At 37.2% G+C, this 25,129-nt stretch overlaps 1 non-coding gene across 1 annotated transcript; it reads right to left on the bottom strand.

The window, feature by feature from the left end:
* Positions 1 to 18,665: 18,665 nt before the first annotated feature.
* LOC116113550 lies at positions 18,666 to 18,772 on the bottom strand. Its single transcript, XR_004125437.1, has one exon. It is a non-coding gene; the product is annotated as a small nucleolar RNA R71 (small nucleolar RNA).
* Positions 18,773 to 25,129: the final 6,357 nt, after the last annotated feature.

The raw sequence follows: 25,129 nt of genomic DNA, 5'->3' as shown, positions 1-25,129 counted from the left end.
TGTGGATATGAAAATATTGATTGTTGGTTGAGTTGTGAAATTTTTGTGCTATTGTGTGTTGATTTTGTTTGAGAAAATGTTGATTTTGCATTGTGTGGTATTGAAGAGTGTTGGTTTTGAATTTTGGAGTGTTTGCTTGAGTTTAGAAGAATCAGAGTTTGGGGGTCTAGGTGCGAATTTTGGAAGTGTTGTTTTACTGCAGGATTGATTATGGTTGTTCATAGGGCACTTAGGGTTGAATTTTTAAGTTGAATTGTTGAGTTGATTGGTAGGTTTGCAAAAAAAAGGCCGCTCAAAGTGTTGTCCAAGGGGAAAGGAAAAGGAAAGAAAATGGACAACCGATTTGTGAGTGAGCAAGCCCGGAAATGATATGAAAGGGCAGCCCAAAGGAAAGATAAAGGATTTATTCCTGAGCGGGAATTGACCGGGAGCCAGGCTATGGATTGGAGTCGAGGGAGACGTTGGGAACGTTTTATGAGTGCACCTGCACAAGCGGCTGTAAAGGCAATAGTGCGAGAATTTTACGCCAACCTCTCGGAGTGTGAATCTGGTCCTGTGTTTGTGAGGGGTACTGATGTGGCATTTAATGCGAAGGTCATCAATGATTTTTACAACCTGCCTAAAATTGACCGTAATGATTATGAGGATTTTAGGAAGACACAGTTTATGGATGATATTATTCTTCCGGTCATTACAAAACCGAACACCACTTGGGAGGTTTCAAAAAAGGGCAAGAAGAGCATCAAGGGAACTAATTTGACACCGGTCGCTCGATTGTGGCAATACTTTCTTTGTGCGAGGATGATGCCGGAGACGCACTATAGTACGGTGACTTATGAGAAGGCATTATTGCTCTATTCTATTGCCACAAGAAAGAGAATGGATGTGGGACAAATTATCCTGACCAACATTCTGCATGCAGCCAAACCAGGGCGAGGGAGTTACCCTTTCCCACATCTCATTACAGCTTTGTGCACTTGAACAGGAATTGAGGTACATGATGATGAGCCACTTATCCATGCTGCCCCAGTTCTCAACTCATACTATTATCACAAGCATCTTGAACATCTAGACGATGAGTAACCCAGCGTAGGAACAAAATGACAGAGAACCACACAAGGCGCTGCCACATCATCCAGTTCCACAGCCACTATGAGGGAAATGATGCAGCAGATGATGGGTCAGATGAAACGGATGGCAAGACATCAGGAGTGGTTGGTAGAGCATACCCAAATGATGTATGAAATGCAGAAAAGTAGCTTCACCAAGCTCAATGTTGATACTTCAGAATTCCAATGGGCTAACTGGGATTTAGATGAGTGGATGGGCTCCGACTCAGAAGAGGACGACGCCGAGGGAGATGAGGAGGCCGAAGAATGAGCACCTGAGCACCTGTTTTTGTTTGTTTTAGTTGTTTCTGTATTTCATTTCAAACATTGAACTAAGTTGATATTTTTTGTTTTGGATTGTTTAATTTTTTTTTTTAATTTCGTAGTTGAGGTAAAGACGAGATAGGGTGTAAATATTTCATATTAGTCAATGAATTTTCTAACACAGTGGACACCACAGTTTCTTGTTTTATAGATTTTGGTGATGAAAAAGTCAAGGACCGGGTGTGCACACAGTTGAACGAAACTTCAACTTCACGGATTAATCAGGGAACTATCTCGTACCTTTGTCGATTTGTTTTTCTATTCCTAATTGTGCATAATGTGACATTGGGAACAATGTCATTTTTAGTTTGGGGGTAGGAAAATTTGAGAATTTTTGGACTTTTGTTATTTTATTTGGTTTTGTTGTGTATGCCAATGATGAATTGTATAAATCAATGATGAGAATAGGGTTGTTGGGATTTTATTGTTGAAAAATGTTAGGCATTGCTTCAAGTTTATATTGATTGACTGAATTTTGATTGAGGTTTGTTTAGTGGTTAACCACCATTTCATTATTTCGGCATGCTTAGATTCATTTTATGTGGTTAGGTAAAGTTTGATAATGTTGGTGGACTCTAGAACCTAGTAGAGAAGTGCTGAGGCAGAATTCTAGGAATAGACACTGTTGAGGAAATGATTTAGACATTTTTCGGAATGTTGAGCCTTTCCAGCCAACCAACGAATGAATTTTACCTAGTCACCCATTTGAGCCTTTTGAGATTATCATTGCTTTTTATTTCCTTGCAAACCAAAAATTGTCCAATCCATTACCCTATACACATATCAACCCTTTAGGAGAATTTTGGACTTAATGCAACACAAGGAGCTTGAAGAGTTGTGTGAGAACTAAAAGAATAGTTTGGGGGTTGTGAGAAGGGCAAGAAGAATAAGAGAGGTAATTAATCTCAATTTGAGATTTTTTTTATTTTGAAAAAAAAACAAAAAAAATTCTATTTCAAGAATTGCTTACAATAGCAAAAATAGAAATGTTCAGGTTGAAGGTGTTGTTAATGATTGACATTTGAGTGATGGTTGAGAAAGGAAGTGGGAGTTGGATTAAGTCTTAGTGTTTGCTTTAGGGAAACCAAGTTCTCTGTTTGTTTATCCTTCTTCCTTGGAGCCCACTACCCGAGCCTAACGTACAAGCTTACAAAGACCTTTTGATTAGCGATGTCTAATCCTCGTTAGTGGAAAGTGTTCGATATTTAGGCTTATGGAGTCTATCGCCATTTGATAAACTTTGCATGTTGCATAAAAAAATCCGGGAAGTCGGAAGGTGGATTGAAGTTCATTTATGCCTAAATTGCTACTTAATTCTTACATTTTGTGTTTCAAGCCAAAATGGACATTTTGAGCAATATGAGGAATTGGAGTTTCTGGACTCAGAAGTAAGCGGATCTCAGAAGTTGGGAGAGTTCTGAAGCAGAGTAAGCACTATGAAGCTTGTTCCCATGGGAGACCATCGAAATCGAGAGATTCAAGCAAAGAAGCAAGCGGAAGGCAATTCTCTAACTTCAGAATTCTTCATGAAGATTCGCCACAGCGAAGTTGTTCTTCACCGCGGCGAAATGAGTTACATACAAGAGTTAATTTACTTCGTCGCCGCGGCGAGATTCATTCTTCGCCGCGACGAAGTCTACAAATTCCGTTTCTTTAAAACGCACAGTTTCATTTTTAGGCAAAGTTTATGTTTTGGGCGAAGTATAAAAGCAAAAAGGTCGTGTTTTCTTAGTCTAGGGCAGCTTATTTTCATCTTTTTTAGTTTAGATTTGACAAATTTTGAGTGAAAGAGAGAGATTTGGGATTGAATCTGGTGGATTTAACTAGGGGAGATCTCTTGTCTTTCTCTCATTTCAATATGTTGAACCTTGAGTTTATTGTTTTTTGCTTGTATGTTGATTTAGCTATGAACTAACCCATTTTGGGCTAGGGTTTGATGTAATTCGGATTTCCATGGATTGAGTAATTGTTTTTTTTCATATGCTATTGCATGGTTTGTGTGGGTATTCTGATTTTATTGCTTTTATTTGATGAACATGATGAGATTGAGAAAAAGTCATGTTAAGCTTCTTGGGTAATCACCATTGTAGTATTGAATGCTAGAGATAGATTTAAGAATCAATGAAATCAATCTTGGATTCCATATGCTTAATGAGCTTAGAACTATGAATCTTCAAATGTTGGTGCGGAAGTTTAATAGTGAAAAGTAGGAAAACATAGCTTGAAAAGGTATGTTTTACATTTAGAGAATTCGATTTACAATCAATGCATGTAAATATGGAAATAGCATATCTGTAGGTTTAATCCATAGAGTCTGAATGAAGTCAAAACACTACCCATGTTTAAATTGATATTACCTTGTTTTAATCTGCTTTCATAATTTAGCTTTGAGCATTTTGCAATTTTTGTTTTAGTTTTAAGTTTAATTTTCTCCCATTAATCCAAACAAATTCGATTGCTCCAACTTGAAAAACAGTAGAAAACTTAGTGCTTAGCAACCAATCCTCGTGGGAACGATACTCATTCATCATTTTATTACTTTGTGCGACTAGTGCACTTGTTATTTATGCATGTTGTAGTAACAACACATCAGGTTGCAGATCCATTTACAAAGCCTATACTAAGAGATACTTTCAATAGACATATTAGATCTCTAGGCTTACGTAGATGTTGAATGTACTCATACTTTGAGATCTCTCAAAAATGTTCACATTTATCTTATCAATATTAAATAACAATATTGTCAATGTTCAATTTTATTTATTATGGAACATACATGAAGGAGTATATATATATATAACTGTCTGACATCCTTTTCAAAATAGATATGTATATCTATTTTGAAAAGCATGTCGGACAGTTAAAAGATTGACCTTCTCACACAAACAATCGCCTCAATCACTTTGTGGGAATGAAGATGAGATGTTTTTAAGCTTATTATCTAGGTGATAATAGAGAGTTAAGCTTAAAATATTTAACATTGCCTAAACTAAAATAGAAATAATGTCATAATGAAATATGACCATAAGTGATAAGTTATCAAAATTTATCAATTTATCTGTCTAATTGCCATATTAGAGTTCTGATGAATTAAAAGTATGTAAAGTGAACTCAAGTTCGACATTAGGTATGTCTGAACTAAAATTTGTACGACATTTACAATAATAAAAAAAGGAGACATACATTCCATGGGAAAAGAGGAAATGCTGTAGCATGTGATTCACACCACATGCGCAAAATATTGACCAAAAGGGTAATGAAAGTCAAAATCTCAACTTTAACATTATATGAGACCTTGAGATTTTAAGAACAAAATCTCATAGCGTACCTTTATTACTCTATTCTGATTCTTGAAAACCTTATTTAATGATTGTTATCTTAGAGTGTTGCCAAAAGATTAAGATAAATTCAATCTACTGGAACATTTATGGAAAAGCAAATTAAATGAAAGTTGCAAGAATCGAGAAAAGAGGAAGATTACAGTTTTGGATTATCACACTATAATCATGTGTATTCATTGGTCGACCAATTATGTTTTTGTTTTTTATGTAAGGACAAAACATAATTTTGAATACAACTGATGTTTATTATAAATGAGATAGTTAGAGAAAGATGTGATAAGTAATCTAAGGTATTGCATATTACATACAACCAAAGTTTCACAATTCGACAAGTTATGTATTCCTAACATATATATGACTAATGTGCTCTTGATATATGCATGGTCACACAACATATTTACTAAAGTATGAACCTTGTAAAAGCGTAGAGAGAATTAGTCTCATCATGTGTGAGTGGGAGATATTGGATATGGGTGGGACATCATTGATGGGATCCACCCAATTTGAATATTGAGTGGATTGTGTTATGGTAACTGCCAAAGGCAGTTACCACTATCTCCGCCATTCAGTATAAGAGTTTTTGATTGAAAACTCTTAACTTCTTCTTCCGCACTCAAAATACTACGATTCTCTCTATTTTTCATAGAGCAGTGAATTGTAAGTAAATAATCTACCATATGCAGCGGAAAACAAAAATTCAATCGATAAATCAATTACCTTTCTTTGCCTAGATCCGAGTATAGATTATACCGTTTACATGTTTATAAACAAAAATCTGTATAAAGTAAATCCATTCAAAGATTAGAATACTTACGTACGTTTGGAGGCTTCTTCGAATATCTCTGATTTCGGACAGGAACACTGTTCACCGTTTACTGTTCATGTGATTTTTCACCGATCAATCCAAAGTAGGATTGCACTCACAGAAGTCCACACAAAGATAATCCGCAGAACCCTTGATTATTTTGCTAGAACAATCAAGAGCTTCAAGAATCAAGAAAAAAGAACAAGAAAAGTTTTCTTCTTGAGAGAGAGAGATATAGGGTGGCTAGGGTTTTAATTGAATGAATATTTCTCTTTTGTTTTAATTTTAAGTTGCACTTATATAGTGCAACAATTAAAACCCTATTCCACTTAGGAATAACTATGGGCTCCAACCCTAGTTCACCCTTGCAACCAAACACACCCTTTATGGTATTTTAATTAATTAATTATTATAATTAAAATCAATTAATATAATAATATATTAACATTTAAATAATTCATTTAAATATATACAGAGATATATATTTAAATATAATCTCACTAATTTAATTTTAATATTAAAATTAAATACAGGCAACAACCTCAGCAAATTTAATTGCACTGTGAGATTATCAAAATACCCTTTTGTCCTAAAAGATGAAAATACCATTCTCATAAATTGATTCTTAAATTATCTTCTAAGTGTGTGACCCGTAGGCTACTTATCATATTGGCAGTGTGTAGTATCGCGATTAACACCAATTAATAGTCTCACTACATACAGACCAAGATGGGCCCCTAGCAAGGCATCATGGCCACCCGATAGATTCGGATTTAGCAAAATCGCAGCCTGTCAATGGTATGGTTACCGTGCAATCAAATCCTTTCATCAACTGTTATCTCATCGAGACTGGGGTATAGAAATAGTGTCAACCTCAGATATCCTCGACATGTTTGTATTTAGTTATTGGACCAATGACAGGAATATTAAATTGGATTGAGCATCAACTCCATCCCACTACGGGTACAGATTTAGTGTAATTGCCATTTACTGAATTACCCAGTGAGATAGCTTCTTCCGTACCCAAGAGTGATGAACCCTTTGTCAATCCACCATAGTCTCGATACACTTCTCAATGTAGTCAATCACTACCGTATTGATAGCTCTGAATAGAACTACGTTGGGCTAGTGTCAAACTACATTGATTTGTGCACAAGGTGCTCCGGTGATCTCAAGTCTAAGGATCACATGCACCACCATCCGTTAGAGGATTTATTCCATAGACACTAGGGTTACCATCCATATGGAATCCTCTAGTGGGTCTGTCCAGTAAACTTGCCTCTAGCAAGCACCCATGCGTTGCACCAGGTTATCGGCAAAGTACCTTGACAAGTCAGATCAATCACTGTTTTTCAACAGGGTCGTTCAACACTATGATAGTCTTACTGTATTATCTGTATCCTTGGTCAGAATAATACTGGGCTATGGACGTTTCTAAAGTGGCCACCATATGTGATCATAGAGTTCTCACTATCAAGATTTGAAACACTTGATACCCTCGTCACGGTTCTACTATCCTAAGGACATATATCATTACATACAGGATATAGAAGAATATGTCTTTTATTGATAAATAAATGTTTATTAGAGAGTCAATATTACAATAATTGATTGGCTCTAGGGCACCTGTTCTAACAATCTCCCACTTGCACTATAGCCAATCATTCATGTATTTAATACCTAATAACCTTAAGTGTTTTTCATGCTTCTGCTACGACAAAGGCTTCATCAGTGGATCAGCGAGATTGTCATTAGTATGCACTTTACTGATATGTTCATCTTTCCTCTCAACCATTTCTCTGATGAGATGGAAACGTCTGAGTATGTGTCTGGACTTCTGGTGAGACCGTGGTTCCTTTGCTTGAGCAATTGCTCCATTGTTGTCACAATAGACATCTATCGGATAAACAATCATGGAAGCCACACCAAGTTCGGTGAAAAACTTCTTAATCTAGACTACCTTTTTGGCCGCATCGAATAATGCAATATACTCAGCCTCCATTATAAAGTCCACTACAGTGCTTTGCTTGGAGCTCTTCCAGCTCATTGCACCCTCATTGAGACAAAATACAAACCCTGATTGCGATTGATAATCATCTTTATCCATTTGGAAACTAGCATCACTGTATCCTCTTACAGTGAGCTCATTTTCCCCTCCATAAACCAAGAACATGTCCTTAGTCCTCTTCAGGTACTTAAGGATGTTCTTGACAGCTATCTAGTAACGCTCACCTGGATCTGATTGATATCTACTACAAGTGCTTAACGCACATGAGACATCAATCCGAGTACATAACATGGCATACATGATGGATCCAATTGTTGACACATATGGGATCCTCTTCATTCTATCTCTCTCATCTTGTGTTTGAGGACACATATCCTTAGAGAGATAGACACCATATGACATCGGAAGAAATCCCTTCTTGGATTCTTCCATACTGAATCTCTTTAGTACCTTGTCAATGTATATACTCTAACTTAGGCAAAGCAACCAACATGATCTATCTCGATAGATCTTTATTCTGAGGATGTGGGCTGCTTCTCCTAAGTCTTTCATGGAGAAGCACTTGGATAACCAAGTCTTTGTTAGAGTAGATGCCCTAGAGCCAATCAATTATTGTAGAATTGACTCTTTGTAATAATGTTCATTGATCAATAAAAGGCATTTTATACTATATCGCATAAATCATCATTGTATGTGTTGATATATGTCCTTAGAATGGTATAATTGTGACGAGGGTATCAAGTGTTTCAAATCTTGATAGTGAGAACCCTATGAGCACATATGATGGCCATTCTAGAAATGTCCGTAGCCCCAGTATTATTTTGAAGTAAGGGCACAGATAATACGGTAAGGCTATCATAGTGTTGAACGACCCTGTCAAAAGGCAATGATTGATCTCACTTGTCAAGGTTGTCTGGTGACAACCAGGTGCAACACATGGGTGCTTGCTATAGGCAAGTTCACTAGACTAACCCACCAGAGGATTCCATATGAATGGTAACCCTAGTGTCTATGGAACAAATCCTCTAACGAATGGTGGTCCATGTGATCCTTAGACTTGAGATCACCGGAGCACCTTGTGCACCAATTGGTGTAGTTTGACACTAGTGTAACGCAGTTCTATTTAGAGCTGTCAATATGGTGGTGATTGGCTACATCATGGAGTGTATCAAGACTATGGTGGATAGACAGAGCATTCATCACTCCTGGGTACAGGAGAAGTTATCTCACAACGCAATTCAATAAATGGCAATGACACTAAAACTGTGGCCACAGTGGGATTGAGTTGTTGCTCTATCCAGTTTATAATACAGGTCATTGGTCTAGTAACTGAATACACAAATACACAATATCGAGAGTAACCAAAGGTTGACACTATTTCTATGCCTCGGTCTCGTCGAGATAACGGATGATAAAAGGATCGTATTGTACGGTAACCATATCGTTGACAGGTAGCTACTTTGCTAAATCCGAATCTATCGGGTGGCCATGATGCCTTGCTAGGGGCCAATCTTGGTATGTGTATTAATGAGACGATTAATTGGTGTTAATCGCGATACTATACACTACCAGTATGATGAGGAGCCTATGGGTCACAGACATAGAAGATAATTTAAGAGCCAGAAAGAAAGAATGGCGTTTTCGTCTTTTTAGACGAAAGGGTATTTTGGTAATTTCACAGTGCAATTAAATTTGCCGAGGTCGTAGCCTTTATTTAATTTTTCAAAAAAATTAAATAAGTGAGACTACGTTTAAATATGTGCTCGCATATATTTAAATAAATTATCATTATTGTTAAATGTTAATATATATTAAATATAAATATTAATTGAGATAATGATAAACAAAAATTAAAATATCTAAATGAGAGTGTTTGGAAACAAGGGGTGTTTGGGGTGGGGCCCAAGCCTATTCCATAAGGGAATAGGGCAATTAAACTTGCACTATAAAAGAAAAAGTTTAATTGACAGAAAAAGAGATTTTTTCATTAATTCATTCATTCATTGAAAAGCAAAACCTCCAGCCCCAAAACACTCTCCCACGCTAGAATGCCTTTTGCTTAGAATCAAAGTATTCTTTGATTTTTCCTTCTTGTTTCTTAAGGTTAAAGAGGATCTAGCAAATCCTTCTTTAGTTCCTTGCGATTATCTTCGTGTGGACTACGTCGGTTCGATCATACACTTGGGTCAGTAGCAAAATACGTTCAGAGACAAAGTTGGAGGAGCCTCCAAACATGCGTATGATTTCTTAAACTCTAAACTAATTTTCTGTAGATTCTTATTTTGATATAAACTGTAAACTTATGCCCTGATCTTAGTTCTATGGAACGATCCGTGTTGTTATTAATTTTGTTTTCTGCTGCATCAATGGATCGTTTCCTAACAGTGGTATCAGAGCCAAGGGTACCAGATTTTACAATTTTATGTGAATGGTTGATTACATGTATTTGATTGATAATATGTTGCCTTAAAGAATCTGCGTAAAATATGCCTTAAAAGCGTGTTTTAAGAAATCAATTAATCGATTAATTTTAATTTGTTGATGATCTGCAAGTTTGGTATATTGGGTGATGGATTTTTGTTGAAATTAGTGTTTATGATTGATTACAAAATCCGTTTAGTGTGTTTTTGGTAACTGGATGAACTGATCTAGAGCTACAGATCAGTGTACGCTCGCCGAGGTGATATAGCCCATCGTCACGGTGTGCATGATTGGCTTTCACTTTGATTGTGAAATCAGCGCTCCCCACGGCGATATAAACCATCACTGCGGCGATCGTCCTTAGGACGAATGTTGTACGAAATCAGCGCTTGTTGCGGCGATATAACCCATCACCGCGGCGATCGCATGTTGAGCGTGAACGTTAAGTTAATCACTGCACGCTGTGACGATCTAACTCATCGCCGCAGCGAGCACACTTCCGAGTGCACAAGGGGTAGATTGTAAAGTTTCAAAACTTTTAGACCAAATATAGATCTGCAAATTGTCAGAGGGTAATATAATTAACCTACCAATTTCAAAAATTTGATTGTTTTTGAAATGTATGCTGTGTACTTGTTTGTATATTGCATGGTGCCCGGTACATGAGCCTTAGACCTATGGTGAATGTTTTAAAATTTTTTTGGGTACGTATGGTTGTAATTTATTAAAATAGGGCCTACGTATTTTGCCTTTCTCCTCTTCTCAATGTACATTCTCTTATCATCTCACTGCCCTCGAATGTAAATCGAGGTTTCTAAATTTATTGGTGTAAAGAATTTTGTATAATTATTCTTATTGTAAATTTAAAATGATGTTTTTGTAATGTACTTAAAGATGGAGCAAAGGACGAGGCAACCATACATGAAGACTCAAGATTTTTATTATAGGACCCCTAGGTGACCCACCGATTCCTCTAGGCTCGAGGAAATCGGTTTTAGTTGGGCCATGTACCGACACATTTTAATATTTTGTTTAGAATGCATGATAAGGTTGAATGGTCAATAACATGTCAAACAATGTCATTCTAACAAAGATAATAATATGGTGAGACTTTAAATAACAAACCCTTAATTAAAGTATATTAAGTCACGTAAGCCTTCCATCACCATGGTTTTAATCAAACCAATGTCCCAATTTTGTGTTTTTCGCGAAGGGACCAAACTACAGTTTTTAATAACCTATAAAGCCAATAACCATTCTGCACATATAAGAGGGTAATTAATTATTAACCCACCCAATTCAAAAAAATTGATTGTTTTTTAAATGTATGCTATGCACTTGTTTGTATATTGCATGGTGCCCAGTACATGAGCCTTATGACTTTTGGTGAATGTTATAAATTATTTTTGGGTATATATGGTTGTAAATTTTAAAATATGACCTGCGTGTCCTACCTATTTCCCCTTTCTCCATGTACATTCTCTTCTCATCTTATTCCCCTCAAATTTAAATCGAGGTTTCTAAATTTATTGATGTAAAATTAGTTTGACAGTAATTTTACTGTAAAATTATAATGATGTTTTTTGTAATGTACTTGAGACGGAGCAAAGGACGAGGCAATCATACTTGAAGACTCAAGATATTTATTACAGGACCCCTAGGTGACCTACCGATTCCTCTAGACCCAAGGAAATCGGTTTTAGTTGGGCCATGTACCGACATGTTCAAGAACATGCCAAACAATGTCATTCTAACAAAGATAATAATATGGTGAGACACTAAATAACAAACCCACAATTAAAGTATATTAAGTCACGTATGCCTTCCATCACCATGGTTTTAATCAAACCACTGTTCGTCGAAACCTTGTTCACCAAAGCGAAGGGTATACATCTACTAGTGGGAGGTTAAAATTCATTAGAGTTTTCCTTAATGGTGATGGGTCAACTTAAAATGACGGTTTTGCTTGTTCGCTAAAGCGAAGGTTGATAAACGCTTTATAGGCATAGTAGAGAAGTACATATATTGTGTGTACATGGTGGCCTATAGTGTCCACTCTACTGATACTGAGAATCACACTTGAGGAAGATGGTTGGGGCCATTGGATAGTGTGATTGGCTTGTTGGTTTCTTCACATTTGAGGTTGATAGTAGGAGCTATCAACTAGTGTGGATTAGGTTTGTTGGCCTACCTAATCAACTCATTTTGGCTTGTTCACCAAAGCGAAGGTTTGAAATGGGCAGGATGGGATCTTAATCTATTAGGAAAGCCAACGGGCTTTCCTGAGTTAATAGTGAGGGCTATTGACTTGAGTAAAATAGTGGGAGCATTGTTTAATAAAAGACCATATTAAATAATAATGAACTTTATAATGACTTTATCTTTTCTGCAATTGTAATTCACCAAAATGAGCATTATGAACCTACGACCGATAATCGAGAAAGAAAACAGGTTGGATGGATCCTATTTCTCAGACTGGTATCGTAATCTTCGGATTATACTCAAGTCGGAAAAGAAATTGTATATCCTTGAAAAGCCATACTTGGCTGAGCTTGATCCTGATGCCACTCAGGAAGTAAAGGATACTTATCAAAAGTTCCTTGATGATGCTGATGGCGTTCAATGATTGATGTTAGCATCGATGACACCAGTGCTGCAAAAGTAGCATGAGAATATGGACACTGCTTCCATTATTCTACACCTCAAGGAGCTTTTCAAAGGAAATGCTAGACATGAGAGGTACAAGGTGTTGAAAGCACTGTTTGGGAGTCGTCTGACTGAAGGATTTCTTCCGATGTCACATGGTGTTTATCTCTCTAAGGAATTGTGTCCTAGAACACAAGATGAGAGAGATAGGATTAAGAGGATCCCGTATGCATCAACAATTGGATCCATCATGTATGCCATGCTATGTACTCGGATTGATGTCTCATGTGCTTTAAGCACTTGTAGTAGATATCAATCAGATCAAGATGAGCATAACAGGATGGCTGTCAAGAATATTCTTAAGTACCTGAAGAGGACTAAAGATATGTTCTTGGTTTATGGAGGGGAAGATGAGCTCACTATGACAGGATACAGTGATGCTAGTTTCCAAACGGACAAAGATGATTATCGATCGCAATCAGGGTTTGTATTTTGTCTTAATGGTGGTGCAGTGAGCTAGAAGAGCTCCAAGCAAAGCATTGTAGCAGACTCTACAATAAAGGCTGAGTATATTGCATTGTCAGCTGCAGCCAAGAAGGCAGTCTAGATTAAGAAGTTCGTTACTGAACTTGGTGTGGTTCCCACGATTGTTGATCCTATAGACATCTATTGTGACAACAATGGAGTAATTGCTCAAGCCAGGGAAGCATGGTCTCATCAGAAGTCTAGACACATACTCAGACGATTCCATCTCATCAGAGAGATAGTTGAGAGACGTGCAGATTAGTAAAGTGCATACTGATGACAATCTCGCAGATCCACTAACAAAGCCTTTGTCGTAGCAAAAGCATGAAAGGCACTTGAGATCATTTTGTATTAAATACATGAATGATTCGCTATAGAGCAAGTGGGAGACCCTTAGAGTAGATGCCCTAGAGTCAATCAATTATTGTAGAATTTGTTAGGAAACGACCTAGTTGCGCAGCGGAAAAACAAAAATTTTACAACAATGGATTGTTCCTTAGAACCCAAAATCAGGGCACCGAAATTACAGTTTATATATTACATCAAGAATCTGCAGAAAAGTAAATCTAAAGTTTAGATTCATACCCACATTGGAGGCTCCACCAATATTGTCTCTGAATGTGTTTGCTACCGATCCAAGTGTAGGATCGAACCGTAGAAGTCCACACGAAGACAATCACAAGGAACCAAGGAGGGATTTGCTAGATCCTCCTTGGCCTTAAGAAATCAAGAAGAAAACAAAAGGTGTTTGATTTTAGCACAAAACTAAAACTGGCGTGGGAGAGTGTTTTTGTGTTGTGTGTTTTCCTTTTTAATCAAATGAACTAATAAAAAATCACGCTCTTAATCTCACACACACATTCTCTTTTATAGGCAAACTAAGTTGCCCTATTCCCACATGGAATGGGCTTGGGCTCCAACCCAAACACCTCATGTTGCCAAACACTCCCAATTAGATATGTTAATTCAATTCATCATTATCTCAATTAAAATCAATTAATATTTAATTAACATTTAACAATAATGATGATTTAATTAAATATGTGCGAACACACCTTTAAACGTAATTTCACTTATTTAATTTTTCTAACAAATTAAATAAAGGCTACGACCCCAGCAAATTTAATTACACTATGAAATTACCAAAATACACTTTTGCCCAAAAAGACAAAAACGCCCTTTTTTCTTCTTGGCTCTTAAATTGTCTTCTATGTGTGTGACCCATAGGCTCCTCATCATACCGACAGTGTATAGTATCGCGATTAACACCAATTAATCGTCTCACTGATACACAGACCAAGATTGGCCCCTAGCAAGGCATCATGGCCACCCGATAGATTCGGATTTAGCAAAGTTGCTACCTATCAATGATATGGTTACCATGCAATTCGATCCTTTCATCATAAGTTATCTCGATGAGACGAAGGCATAAAAATAGTGTCAACCTCTGGTTACTCTCGATATTATGTATTCAGTTTCTGGACAAATGACCTGTATTATAAACCGGATAGAGCAACAACTCAATCCCATTGTGGCCACAGTTTAAGTGTCATTGCCATATACTGAATTGCGTCGTGAGATAACTACTCCCGTACCTGAGAGTAATGAATCCTCTGTCAACCCACCATAGTCTTGATACACTCCTTGATGTAGCCAATCACCACCGTATTGATAGCTCTAAATAGAACTGCGTTAGGCTAGTGTGAAACTGCACCAATCGGTGCACAAGGTGCTCTAGTGATCTCAATTCTAAGGATCACACGCACCACCATTCGTTAAAGGATTTGTTCCATAGACACTGGGGTTACCATCCATATGGAATCCTCTGGTGGGTCAGTCTAGTGAATTTGCTACAGTATATCCGCCTACAGCAAGCACCCATGTGTTGCACCAGGTTGTCACCAAACAACCTTAACAAGTGAGATCAGTCACTGCCTTTCGACAGGGTCATTCAACACTATGATAGCCTTACCGTATTATCTGTGCCTTTACTTCAAAATAATACTAGGGCTACGACATTTTCAGAATGGCCACCATATGTGCTCATAGGGTTCTCACTATCAAGATTTGAAATACTTGATACCCTCGTCACGGTTCTACCATTCTAAGGATATATGTCAATACATATTGTAATAATAATGATTTACGCGACATAGAATAAAATACCTTTTATTGATTAATGAGGCATCTACTCTAACAATCTCCCACCTACACTATAGCCAATCATTCATGTATTTAATACCAAATGATCTCAAGTGCCTTTCATGCTTCTGCTGCGATAGAGGCTTTGTCAGTGGATCTACGAGATTGTCATCAGTATGCACTTTACTAATTTGCATATCTTTCCTCTCAACTATCTCTCTGATGAGGTGGAAACATCTGAGTATGTGTCTAGACTTCTGATGAGACCGTGGTTCCCTGGCCTGAGCAATTGCTCCATTGTTGTCATAATAGATGTCTATAGGATCAACAATCATAGGAACCACCAAGTTTAGTAATGAACTTCTTAATCCAGACTGCCTCCTTGGCCACATTTGATAATGCAATATACTCAGATTCTATTGTAGAGTCCGCTACAGTGCTTTGCTTAGAGCTCTTCCAACTCACTGTACCGCCATTGAGACAAAATACAAACCCTGATTGCGATCAATAATCATCTTTGTCCGTTTGGAAACTAGCATCACTGTATCCTTTTACAGTGAGCTCATCTTCCCCTCCATAAACCAAGAACATATCTTTAGTCCTCTTCAGGTACTTCAAAATATTCTTGACAGCCATCCAGTGACGCTCACTTGGATCCGATTGATATCTACTATAAGTGCTCAAAGGACATGAGACATCAGTCCGAGTACATAGCATGGCATACATGATGGATCCAATTGCTGATGCATATGGGATCCTCTTCATCCTATCTCTCTCATCTTGTGTTTTAGGACACAATTCCTTAGAGAGATAAACACCATGTGACATCGGAAGAAATCCCTTCTTGGATTCTTCCATACTGAATCTTTTCAGTACCTTGTCAATATACGCACTCTGACTTAGGCCAGGAAACCTACGTGATCTATCATGATAGATCTTTATACCAAGGATATAGGCTGCTTCTCCTAAGTCCTTCATGGAGAAGCACTTGGATAACCAAGTCTTTACTGTCTGCAAGTTCGGTATATCATTCCCGATCAGAAGTATGTCATTGACATACAACACCAGGAATGCTACTACGCTTCCACTCACTTTCTTGTAAACACAGGGCTCATCTTCATTTTTGATAAAATCGAATTATTTTACGGCCTCATCAAAACGAATGTTCCAGCTCTTTGGAGCTTGCTTGAGTCTATAAATGGATCTCTGCAACTTGCATACCTTATTAGCTTGACTATCAAGAACAAAACCATCAGGTTGTGTCATATACATATCCTCCTCAAGGTTTCTGTTCAAGAAAGCAGTTTTGACATCCATTTGCCAAATCTCATAGTCATGATATGCAGCTATTGCAAGCATAATCTGGATGGATTTAATCATGGCAACCGGCGAAGAGGTTTCTTCACAGTCAATGCCATGAATTTTTTTGAAACCTTTGGCAACCAGTCGTGCTTTATAAGTATGCACGTTGCCATCCATGTCAGTCTTCTTCTTGAAGACCCATTTACACCCTATGGGTTTTACCCCTTCAGGTGGTTCCACCAGAGACCACACTTGGTTCTGGTACATGGAGTCCATCTCAGATTTCATGGCTTCAAGCCATTTAACGGAATCTGGATCCGATATAGCGTCTTCGTAGGTTCTGGGTTCATCGTCTTGGTAGACCAGTACGTCACCATGTTGAGTCACGAGATAACCGTATCTCTCGGGCTCATGGCGTACTCTCCCAGATCTACGTAGCTCCTGTGCTACCTGAGGTGGTTCACTTTGATCCACAAGTTGTGGAGTAACCTCCTCATGATGCTCAACCACTTCCTGTGGCACATCATCCCGTCCTTCGTCTAGTATATCTTGTGGTTCTAGAACTTCATCGAGTTCTACTTTTCTCCCACTAGTACTTCTTAGAAAATATTCCTTTTCTAGGAAGACAACCAGAAAAGTAAATCTAAAGTTTAGATTCATACCACGTTGGAGCTCCACCAATATTGTCTCTGAACATGCTTGCTACCATCTAAGTGTAGGATCGAACCGTAGAAGTCCACACAAGACAGTCGCAAGGAACTTTGCTAGATCCTCCTTGGCCTTAAGAAATCAAGAAGAAAACAAAAGGTGTTTGATTTTAGCACAAAACTAAAACTGGTGTGGGAGAGTGTTTTTGTGTTGTGTGTTTTCCTTTTTAATCAAATGAACTAATAAAAAATCACCCTCTTAATTTCACACACACATTCTCTTTTATAGGCAAACTAAGTTGCCCTATTCCCACATGGAATGGGCTTGGGCTCCAACCCAAACATCCCATGTTGCCAAACACTCCCAATTAGATATTTTAATTTAATTCATCATTATCTCAATTAAAATCAATTAATATTTAATTAACATTTAACAATAATGATGATTTAATTAAATATGTGTGAACACACCTTTAAACGTAATTTCACTTATTTAATTTTTCTAACAAACTAAATAAAGGCTACAACCCTAGCAAATTTAATTGCACTGTGAAATTACCAAAATACCCTTTCTCCCAAAAAGACAAAAACACCCTTCTTTCTTCTTGGCTCTTAAATTGTCTACTATGTGTGTGACCCATAGGCTCCTCATCATACCGGCAGTGTATAGTATCACAATTAACACCAATTAATCGTCTCGCTAATACACAGACCAAGATTGGCCCTTAGCAAGGCATCATGGCCACCCGATAGATTCGGATTCAGCAAAGTTGCTACCTGTCAATGATGCAATTCGATCCTTTCATCATACGTTATCTTGACGAGATGAAGGCATAGAAATAGTGTCAACCTCCGGTTACTCTCGATATTATGTATTCAGTTTCTGGACAAATTACCTGTATTATAAATCGGATAGAGCAACAACTCAATCCCATTGTGGCCACAGTTTAAGTGTCATTGCAATATACTGAATTGTGCCTTGAGATAACTTCTCCCGTACCCGGGAGTGATGAATCCTCAGTCAATCCACCATAGTCTTGATACACTCCTTGATGTAGCCAATCACCACCGTATTGATAGCTCTGAATAGAACTGCGTTAGGCTAGTGTCTAACTGCACTAATCGGTGCACAAGCCCATGATCCAACAGTTGGTACAATTTGGGGGAGATCCAAAAGAAGACCCAAATTCACACATTGCGAACTTCTTAGAGATTTACGACACATTCAAGGCAAATGGAGTGTCGAATGATGCCATTAGGTTAAGACTGTTTCCATTCTCATTAAGAGATGAAGCAAATGGATGGTTAATGGCACTACCAGCATGAACAATCACCACCTAGAATGAATTGGCACAAAGGTTCCTGACTAAATATTTCCCACCCGCGAAATCTGCAAGGATGAGGAACGACATCACATCATTTATGCAGGAAGAGAATGAGTCACTTTATGAAGCTTGGGAAAGATATAAAGAACTGCCGAGAAAGTGTCCACACCATGGTTTGCCGGTTTGGATGCAAGTCCAAACTTTCTATAATGGGCTGATGATAAATGTACAAACAATGGTGGATGTAGCATTTGGAGGAGTACTGCAAAACAAGACACCTGAAGAAGCTTATGAGTTACTTGAAGTCTTGGCAAGTAACAACTATCAGTGACCCAATGAGAGAATGCATCCAAAGAAGTCTATGAGTATTCATGAAGTTGATGCTTACAAGACCATTTTAGCCCAACTTACAACACTTTAGAAGCAATTAGGAGGTATGCAGTTAAATTCTATTCAAACACCTCAAATGACATGTGATTTTTGTGCAGGTAACCATGCGAGCAATGAATGCCAAGTGGGGAACACCTTTGCTCCAGCTTCATCATCATCAGAACAAGTCAACTATTTGGCAGGGAATCAGAGACAATAGAACAATCCTTTCTCCAACATGTACAATCCTGGTTGGAGAAATCATCCAAATCTATCTTGAGGCAATTAGAATAATCAATGGAACCAAAGAAATGCGCCAAACAATCAAGTTGGTGTGAATCATTAACTAGGGGATCAAAGATTGTCAAAATTGGAGGATATGTTCGGGAAGTTCATGCAAGAGACCACAAGTTTCATGAGTAAGACGAGGGCAAATTTCAGAAACCAAGGGGCTTCCATTCGAAACGTAGAGGTACAAATGGGGCAAATAGCCAAAAAGCTGAATGAGCAACCACAAGGTTTCCTTCCGAGTAACACAGTGACAAATCCATGAGAACAAGCAAATGCAATAACTTTACGAAGTGGAACAGTTTTGGAAGGTGTTGAACAAAAATGGAAGGATGAGAACCCACCAAGTAAAGCGAAGGAAGAATCCGATGAAGAATTCGAGGAAGAAGTCATGGTTGAAGAGAAGCCAATGAGTCCTAGAGAAGAAGAACCAAAGAGGGAAGAGAGCCCAAAGCAAAAGAAAGAAAAATTGTCATTTCCTGAGATACCACAAGAGTTGGCACATCATACCCCTCTTGTTCCTTTTGCTTAGAGGCTTAGAAAGAAAAATCAGGATAAGTAGTTCATGAAATTCCTTGAGATATTTAAAAAACTACATATTAACATTCCTTTTACAGATGCCTTGTAGCAAATGCCGAGCTACGCAAAATTCCTCAAGGAAATTCTGTCAAACAAAAGGAAGTTGGAAGGAGGAAATAGTGATGCTTATAGGGGAGTGTAGTGCCATTCTATAGAAGAAGTTGCCACCAAAACTCAAGGATCCTGGGAGTTTCACTATCCCTTGTGTTATAAGAGATATTACATTTGATAGAGTTTTATGTGATCTAGGTGGAAGCATTAATCTAATGTCTTTTTCTATTTTCAAGAGACTAGGGATTGGTAAAGTGAAGCCTACAACCATATCTTTGCAGCTTGTAGATGGATCCAACAAGCATCCGAGGGGCATGGTTGAAGATGTACTAGTTAAGGTGGACAAAGTCATCTTTCTTGCATACTTTGTCGTGTTGGATATGGAAGAGGACAAGGAAATGCCTCTCATCTTGGGACGACCATTTCTTGCCACCAGAAGAGCCTTAATTGATGTACAAGAAGGAAAATTGCTCTTAAGGGTCCAAGATGAAACAGTGACATTCAATGTCTTTTAGGCCATGAGATTTGCATTAGTGTCAGATTCATGCTTTTGTGTAGACTCAGTGGATAGACTGGTAGTAGATGCTATCGAAGAAAACACCCCTCAACTACCTTTAGAAGCTTGCATTGCCCAATAAAAAACAACCGAGGTGGATGAGCCGACGAAGAATGAGTGTGCTAGGCTTTTGGAATGTAATAACTACTTCCTACTCAAATACTCATAAAAATATACATAATAAAATACATGTATAATAACATAAGTAGTTGGGCCCAAATTTTTCTTTTATTAAACATATATATTCTTTATACAAAATTAGTATCATAAACAAAAACTATCAAAAACTATGTAGACAGTGTAGCCATTCCTCCTCACGTGCCGATGTCCATCCGACCGTGTCCTCACCTAAATCCTACAAAAACACAGAAAGACAATGGGGTGAGCACAAATAATGCTTAGTAAGTAAACCCTCTAGTCATCTATCCCCGTAACTCTCTCTCTCTCTCTAAGTCTTTCCTTACAATTCTCATTTACTCTCTCTTTTATACTTCTCTTTGTTTTCTCTTTCTGTTTCTCTCTCTCTCTGTTTCTCTTTCTTAGAACTCTTTTCTACTAACTCTCTTTAGTAAGTCATGGCCCCATCTTACTGGGGGCACGACCGGGACTCACTCCCGCTCTCCGTAACTTCTACTCGTTCTTAGTCGATCGGACTCAGTTATGCATGGATTCGGAACCCTTGGCCATGTGAGTATATAATCTCTCTCTCGGGTACTCTCTGGTATAGCCCTCATCCGCATGCACTCTCACGGGCTACACCGCTTCTCTCTCTCATACTCATGCCGCTCTCTCAATGCGGCGTACATGCGAGAATACTCTACCCATTACTCACGGGTTCCCCATCGCACAACCTACTCTATTCTCTTTTTCTCTATTTTCTCTTAATAAAGCTCACACTCAAAATCTCTACTCTTTTTCTACTCTTTCTCTAATGCATAATTAATGCATATCGATGATTCATGCTCATTAATACACTCATGAAATGCACAAATGCAATGTTGCATCAAGATAGTCATTTTGCACAGGTCACACTCAAGAAAGCATAACTTGAGTTATAAATATCAAATTGCTACGATTTTAGTCTCGTTTTAAATCTTAGAGATAGGGCTACAACTTTTATGTTCTGGTCTCAATCCAATTCAATCTGTAAGATGCCCAAAAATCACTCAAAAAGTCACGACTGTGACAGGGCAGTTTTCACTTAGGCATTTCATCAAACAATAAATGTGCAAACATAAATTCTACTTTAGCTATAACTCTTCTTCTTTCTTTAATCATCCAAAACGGGAGTAAAGCACCCTTGTATCATCACAAAACCTGTCAAGGAAAAACACTCCCAAAAGTTTACTCAAACTTCTTTCAACTTCAATCAAACTTCAACCCATCATCATACAATCAAAAGCACTTCTCATAATTCAAATATATCCAACAACAAGCATAATTCATCATCAATCTCATCTCAATTTCTCAATAATCATGACACATACATAATTAAAAGAAATCTCTACTCACTTGATTTTCTTAAATCTTAACTTGGTTGGATTTACTTACCTTGAATTTGAGCAACTCCAACACTATAATCTCTCTTTGATAGAATTCCCTTTCCTCTTAAACCCTAAGCATATAAAACCATAAGAATTCAAAACTTTAAAATTTAATCTCACATCTTGATGCAAGAATCTTACCTTTGGATGCTTAGGATTGAAAATCCACTCAAAAATACTAAAAATCTATGAATTTCCTTGGAAATCTAGTGAAGAAATTTAAGAGAATTTGAGTAGAGAATGACATGAATGGAGGGATAGAGTGGCTAGGGTTTCTCCTCTTGAACTCTTATTACATAATAATATATATATTAGTTTCCCATTTTGCCCTTGCACTTTCTATGAAATTCCATCTATGTCCCTTAGTCAATTACAATAATGCCCTCATTTTTATTGCATTCTCCATGAAATTCTATCTCTTTTCACTCCCCAATTTTTCAACTAATTTTGAGTGAAAATACCATTTTACCCCTAATGAAAGTTTAAGGGATTTTCTTCACATTTTTCTCAAAATAACTTTAACAAAATTCAACTAAGGGCCAACCAACCAAAAACAAGAACATGCAAGCTCAAATGAGAACAAATCAATAAACATTCAAGCAATGCAACAATAATTTAACTACATACCTCAAGTGGGGCGTTATGTGGAAGCACTTCAACTGATGAACGCAAGCCATGATCTAGAATTTGAAGATTTTGACATAGAAAAAGAGCAGGAAAAGGCAAGAACGAAAGAACCTCCAAAACTTGGACTGAAGCCTTTATCATCTCACCTTAAATATGTATATCTTGGTGAATCATAATCCTTTCCAGTGATCATCAATGTAAAGCTAAGTAAATTGGAGGAAGAGAGGTTGATTCGGGTGTTAAGAAAGCATAGATCAGCAATTGGATGGACCATATCGGACATTAAAGGCATCTCTCCATCTTTTTGTATGCACAAGATACTCATGGAAGATGATGTCAAGCCTAGGGTGCAACCGCAACGGAGATTGAATCCTTCTATGAAGGAAGTGGTGAAACTCTTAGATGCAGGCATCATTTACCCTACTTCATATAGTCCTTGGGTGAGCCCGGTGCAAGTGTTTCCAAAGAAAGGAGGTATCACAACAATAAAGAATGATAGCGATGAATTGATACCAACTAGTACACTCACGGGTTGGAGGGTGTGCATCAACTACAGAAAACTGAATGAAGCAACAAGGAAGGATCATTTTCCACTTCCTTTCATTGATCAAATGTTGGAAAGACTTGTGGGGCATGCTTATTATTGTTTCTTGGATGGCTTTTCAAGCTATAATTAGATTGCCATTGCTCCGAAAGATCAAGAGAAAACTACATTCACTTGTCCTTATGGTACCTTTGTAATACTTTCTTTCTAGCTAGTATACATGTAAAATAATCAATAAAACTCATTAAAAAAATATATAAGAAAATACACATATAAACGAGTAATAAAGTATGGGTCCATATTTAATTTTTCTTTATATACAAGTATTTACAAAATATACTCAAAATAGCAACTTGACAGTGTAGCCTAAACCCTTCCACTGTGTGACATTCCGAGTGACCGCAACTCACCTATTACCTGCAAAAACATTGAAAACAACAGAGTGAGCACTAATTGCTCAGTAAGTAAACCCGCTATGCTACCCTTCTCTCTCTGCTGATTAAATCCTGAATTTTCTTTCCTTACAACTCATTTCCCATGTATTCTTTATTCTTTCTCTGTTCTTCTCTCTATTCTTTCTCTGTTCTTTCTCTATTCTTTCTCATCCTTTGTTTGTTTGCTCACTGTTTTTCTCTTTATTTTCTAATTTTTCACTACTCACGATAATGAGCATGGTATTATGCATATTTATGATGCAAATGCACAAATGCATAGATTATGCATTTTCTTTTCTATTTTTCTTATTCTTATTCTTATTCTTATTCTTTATTTCTTTCTTTCTTTTCTAGTCTTTCTTTTCTTTCTTTCTTTCCATTCTTTCTTTTCTTTCTTTCTTTCTATTCTTTCTTTTCTTATCGATCGGACTCGGTTGAGGCATGGATTTGGAGCCTTGGCCGTGTGAGTGAATTCTCTAATTCTGGGTACAGTCCTCATCCACATGCACTTCTAACGGATTGTACAATTCTTCTATCTGAATTCAGAGGCCACTCACTAAAGGCAACGTGCATGTGGGACTCTGTCACTCACAGGCTCCCCATCGCAACAACCTTCTCTTCTTTTATCTTTTTACACTTCTTTAACTAAAATTTTAGATTTGAATATCTTAATATTCTCATTTCTTTCTATTTTCTCTTTAACATATTTTAGTGCTCTTTCATGCTCTTATGAAGATGTATGTATGTAGATGGTTTCATGCTTATAATTCTTTATAAATGCAAATGTTTAAATGCAAGGATGCCATGTAGCATAAAAATAAGTTTCTCTCTACCATCTACAAACTCATATCAATTCATAAATGAATAAAACTCATGCAGACACTTCTCTTGAACACTTCATCAAACATATTGCATGCATAATCAAACTCTAATTTGACTACAATTTTATCTCTTTCTCAAGCCACCAATATTTGGAATAAAACTCCCTTAAACAATTACTAAACTTGTCCAAAACAATACACTCCCAAAAATTCTACTCAACTCTTTCTAACTTCAACCAAACTTCAATTAATCATCATACAATAAAAACCACTTCTCATGGCTAAATTCTATTCATCAATAATCATCAAACTCATCAATAATTCATCAATTTCATCAACAATTCTCAAATCATAAGCATATACATGTATGAAAAATCTCTACACACTTGATTTCTCAAATCATAACTTGGGTGGCATTTACTTACCTTTGATATGAGCAATCCAACCTCTTTTAGAATCTTCTTTGATCAAACTCTCTTCTTCTTAAATCCTATGAGCATAAACCATCAAAATTCAACACTTTAAAAATGAAAAATCACTTCTTAGTGCAAGGATCTTACTTAAAGTTGCTTGGGATTGAAAATCCACTCAAAAATACCCAAAATCTATGAATTTTTTGAAAAAGAAGTGAAGAAATTGAGAGGATTTGGAGGAGAAGTGCGCGAAAATGGGTTGAAGAGTGGCTAGGGTTTCACTCTTCAATCCTTGATATAACATAAAA

This window comes from Pistacia vera, unplaced genomic scaffold (assembly GCF_008641045.1).
Source record: "Pistacia vera cultivar Batoury unplaced genomic scaffold, PisVer_v2 Contig682, whole genome shotgun sequence".
NCBI lineage: Eukaryota > Viridiplantae > Streptophyta > Magnoliopsida > Sapindales > Anacardiaceae > Pistacia > Pistacia vera.
The sequence above is the reverse complement of the archived record's forward strand: the minus strand, read 5'-3'. Positions and strand labels throughout refer to the sequence as shown.